We start from the raw sequence: 5,416 nt of genomic DNA on the forward strand, positions 1-5,416 counted from the left end.
CATCACTCTGCGACCTTTCGGTGCTAATGCTGTATGCTAATGCCGCTGAAGCGTCACGCATACTTAACCGTGGTTATTTAAGGAGGGGTGTAAATGCTTCTTCTGTGGGTTGGGTCAACTCAAATACTCATCCATAGCAGTAAAGTAAGACTGTACCTGCAGGACAGAGATGGCTGGAAGTTTTGCAGCGGTTTGTTTCAAAGTCAAGCAAAGGCTGTGCTGAACAGGGGCTCTATAGAGCACTGACTGGAAAGGCAACAGTGTCCATGCAGATCAAATCTCAAGGGGTCAGAGTGACAGTGAGGGTCTCTGCCAGTCTAGCTGGTCGGATAATATTTAACCTCGAGGTCAACTATTGACTTGACGTATTCATTCATTACAACTCTTTTTAGTTGCTTAAAGCAACACCTGGTATATGTAAACTCAAACTTTAGCATGGTGCAGTTACTGTACGATAGTTACTTAGATAAAGTACCCAGACAACTACTTTAATGAATGTGAAGATATCATCAGTATAACAAAGAGCACGACATCATCTGGTCCCTGCTTTAGTAACGTTGGTTTGGTTTCTGTATTTTATTTTAATGAATCAGAGAGGATTATAGCAGTCCATTGTTGAAGCTAGCTAGTAAAACTAAACCTGCATATAGATTTTTGCCAACTTGCATTGGAGAAATCTGGTATAACAAACCAAAAATATGTATAATCACGCAGGATAGTAGTTTATTTAAAACTACCTTTACAGTGATAAGCCAAGCGTTTAAAGTACATGTACACTACAGCTGACGGGCTGCTACTATGCAAGGTGCCTTCCTCCAGGCTGAGGAAATGGCAGCGAGAAAAGCTGCAGGAGTGCTTTAGATTTACATAAAGGTGATGTCAGCTGATGGATTTGGCTGTCAGGCCTCTGGGGACGGGCCTCTGCCGGGTCTCCCCTCGTGGCCACAGATGACGGTTAGTGCTCATTGTGAACAGCAGCAAGCTGTAATTGAGGTAATTACCAATTGCATTTCAACTAGAGCCGCACGTGCTTTAGTCACGTTAAACATAAAACACGTCCCGTCTCGATGATGCTCCACCTCCCATTCATTAGCAGAGTGGTGGCGCTTTGTGGCCGTCCTGCCGTGAAATGACGTGACCGTCGGTTTCTAATCTTTGCAACAGTCGTGCGCTGCAGCCATCCCTCTCCTGTTAACTGACCTGTGCTCCTAATGAGGGTCACAGAGCTGCTGGATCTATCCTAGAGGATTCACATGCGAGGCGTGGACATACCCCAGACCGCTCACCAGTCCATCATACACACCCCACTCATTCGCCACAGGGGCAAATGATAGTCTCTAGTCTAAGATTGTGGATGTGTTGGGGGAGACCAGGAAACCTGGATTCAAACTAGCAACAGATCGGTTGCATTAGCCACCCCAGGGCCACCATTCACGCAGTGCAGTGAATTAACATCATATTTAGGCGGTTGTTCTGGTCTCCAACTTAAGTCGGTTGATTGAAAATCAATTTACACAAAATATCGTTATAGGAACCACAGGTAACCATGCTAACTACACCGCTGAGCTGCCCACTTTTCCCAGTTCTAAAGATAAATCTTTCCTTCTGTATCTAACCTTCTGTACATTTTTCTACCTCTTCAACTTTGATTACGGTAATGTACCAGAGTCTCTTCATATCCAGCTCCAACCATGGTGTAAACAGTTTTGAGTTAATCTCTATTCATAAATTAGCATTTTTAGCTTTAGCCTTGGGCATCTTCCCAAAGTCACACCTGACTTGAGTGGCCCAAGACAGGAAGAAACTGCACACTGGAGTGATTGTGCCAGATATATTTCACACCGAATTAACTTAGCTGATGCAGTGGAAAAGTTGAATTTTGTTTTCCCATGTCTGTTGGTAATCAGCGATAATGAAAATGCTTGCAACTCACCAGGATTGATTCCACATATCTCAAATGTCACGGTGATACGTGGCCTATTTCAGGATGAACATCTTAAGAAAGCAGCATCAAAAAGGATCTGTCCAAAAGATGAAAGAGCTGAACGTTCCGCTACAATTGCTCACAATTTAAAGAACTGGTTTATGTCGCGCTCCTTGCTGTTTAGCATTTTTCATTGGTTCATCAAAGGGACTTTACAACTCTTGCTGCTTTGATTCCTGCCAAATTGTCTGGACATGTTGGCGGTGTTTTGATGTTGTGAAGCAGCACGTTTTCTCACCGGGTCCTGGCCCCGTTCTCATTTGATGGGGATACAAATTGGCCAGCGCTGCATGCACTGAAGCAGCGATCCAATACCAGATGGACTTCAAAAACTGGGTCAGTGGACTAACTGCTAGATTTGTGTTGAAACCAGTGGAAAAACTGAGAATAGGGGGTGTCGCTTCAAACGGGGATGGATAGATCTTTTCGGGAACACATCGCTGATGAAACCCGGAGAATCGCCAAACGTCTGCAACTTTGCATCAATATTCAGAAGGCGTTGCTCTCGAATCGAAGCTCATAAGCATGAGACAGTTGCGTGATTGCCACACTCTGTGTTTAAAGTTTCATGAGTCGCCACAGTGTTTCGGGAAGACCGGATGCATCTGCATCGGTCACAGGGAGCTCAAGTGATGAGTCCTGTGTCTGAAGCTGCCTATTGTGGCAGCGTGGAAGGATCTGGGTGATTTGTACTTGAATGAAATCACTGATGATGTGTTCCTCCAGCACATCAGAGGGGGAATGGATTCACTCAACTTCTTTCAAGTTAATATAAAATACCAGACAGCTGCATGGCTGACGTCCCCCCAATATGAACTGCATGTTAAAGTCCACTAATCACCACAACAGACCAGATCCAGAGCCACATGAGCTCATTCAGACTCATGTCTGAACATGATGAGCATCTTTTGAATGACATTAAATTGAACCAGCAACTTGTTTACATATTAGAAAGTGCCTCTGCCTGTAATCCAATCCTGATATTGGGGTGCAACATTAAAAAAACCCAAAAAAAACTCAAAGATGACACTGACTCTCCAATCGTAGACCACTGTACATCCGCTCAAACACCAACAGTATGGTCGAATATGCAGCTGTCCATCAAAACCGAATGATATTGGATATTGGACGAGATGACCATTGTAAGATATAGAGCCGATGAGACCGCAAATCCTTTGCTGAAAGTGCCACTGTCGGATAATTGGGTCTCGCCCAACATCACTTTGGCTCCACTCGTCTAATGGCCCACCATATTGCTGCTGCTGTTTTAGAAGGTCTCGCCCCTGCAGTGAGATCAGTGCTGATCCTTCAGCTGAAATGAAGTACTGTGATCCGCCCTCTCCCCAGTATTTCCGATGGCACAATTAACTTTTTTTACTAGAGGATGGTCACAGTTGGTGGAGGTAGCTGTGTTGCCATGACACCCTTCTTATGTGCATTTATGTAAATGACCTGGAACCACTGACTCATCACCTGGATCATAGGTTCCTCGGTTCTGGTGGACGTCCCCGCTGGAAAAGCAGCATGAAGGAGTTGTTCTTGAACTTAAAAATGAAAATAGGACAGGGAGGGAGGTGGCACAGCAGTGCAGAGGTTGCCTCAATCCACAAATGTCCTGATATTTGCATGTTTTCCCTGACTTTACCTGTCGGTGAGTAAATGGCCTGCACCACTTGCACTACCGTGGGGTCCCTCTAGGGGTCATCCGGGCCTCTGAGCCTTCGGTGCATCCGCTGATATAGGTTCCAACTGCACAATTTTAAACAGGAATTCTTCATCCACATTTGGGCCCATCTGAGCATCTGCTTCTGGCCTTTCGGTGTCTCCTCTTCCATCCTTCTTGTCCGTGCACGGCGCGGCAGCCACTGACAGCGTGCTTCTGTCCTATAAATGACCTCTCCTCTGGGAATTCTCTCTTCACTTCACAGCAGTGTGTCTGCCCCAGTAAAGAAGGAAAAAACCTGAGACATCCAAGCACACTAGCGTTTAATGTCGCAAAAAGCAGCCTGCGATGTGGCGTTGAACGGCAACTGGGGCGATGCTGTCGGCTAGCACTAGCGCCCTCAACCACGCTGCTTTATACCTCTTTTTTTCCTGATTAATAAAACCAAAGAAAGTTCAAATTTCAACACAATGGTCTCATTTTCATCAGGTCTCCAAGCAGCCCTGATTTCTGGCTTTATTCTTGGTCGTGGCAAATTTCCCCTAAACAGCAGAAGTAGGTTAATGACTAAGTCGTCAATAATTTAGCGCAGACTTTCCTTCCTGTCGCATGCCCGTCACACCTCAGTGAAATGAAGCAGCTGCACCTATGGCGCTGATCTGGCTGCTGCTGTTGACCTGTTTGATTTCCGAGGTTGAGGGAAAAAAAAGAAAAGGATAAAAAAAAAAAAGAAACACGATTCATTAAAGTGGAAACATTGCTATTACTGCTCTGCCTGGTTGTGCTCCACATGTAACAGCGTGTACGGCGATAGGGAGCGCGTTTGTCATGTCAGTGTCTCTGTTGTGCGTCTGCGCGTGCATGCCGTATATATTCCACATCCAGCTGTCACATCCGCTTAGAATGGGCCAAGGTGGGATGCTTTCTGAACCAAAGTGCCCTTCCCTTCTGCACGGACCGGCTCTCCCTGGGAATAAAACAAAAACCACAGGTTTCCACTCCATGAAACAATCCGCTCAGCCGCTCTTCTGAGATCTGCCACTACAATCTATTGAATTTCCAGGCCGACTGGCAGGAAAACATAGACCTATGCTGCTTGGTCTTGGAAATGAGACCTAAAAGAATGGTTCCGCCTACATATTATTTAATTATTGAATCATACGTATTTATTTGATCATGCTCCATTGCCACTGTCTCCTGTCTGCACCGAATCCAAAAATGCCATCGTGCCATTTTCTGTTAAAACCTCGGTTTTCAGACTCTTTAGGTTCAGATGAAGTTGAAGGCAAAGACAAAAGTTACAGCACAAGTTGCCCTTGGGGGTATTTGGCAGCTTCGCTGCTTCTCATGCTGACCCAGAATGCACCACTCTCCTCGGCAGTTGGCGACAGACTCGCCGGCGCTCGAACCGCCTCGCAGTCTCGGCTCCCTCCGAAGAAGCCGCGTTGGCTCACTCTGCAATTCCCGTGCACCGCGGCTCGGGCTAATGTGCGAAGTATGAACGGGTCAGGGTTTCTGAGGAACACGGCGTGCCAGCGGGCCAGAGACCAACTCTGACCAGGGGTAGAAGGGGTGAAGCGACGCTGTGGTTCTCCTCTGTGCTCCGGCTGTCTAATGAGGCCTTATTAATTCAGATCAGGGTGAATGATTACCTCATCATTCCCATTCTCCAGAGAGCTCCCTCTCCCTCTGTACTCTGCTCAGTAGATGTACAGCGCGCTAATCCAGCGAGCGTCCCCCGCCATGAGAGTGGAGCTCGCTGTACTGGA

The sequence above is a fragment of the Takifugu flavidus genome, chromosome 8 (genome assembly GCF_003711565.1).
Source record: "Takifugu flavidus isolate HTHZ2018 chromosome 8, ASM371156v2, whole genome shotgun sequence".
Classification (NCBI taxonomy): Eukaryota; Metazoa; Chordata; class Actinopteri; order Tetraodontiformes; family Tetraodontidae; genus Takifugu; species Takifugu flavidus.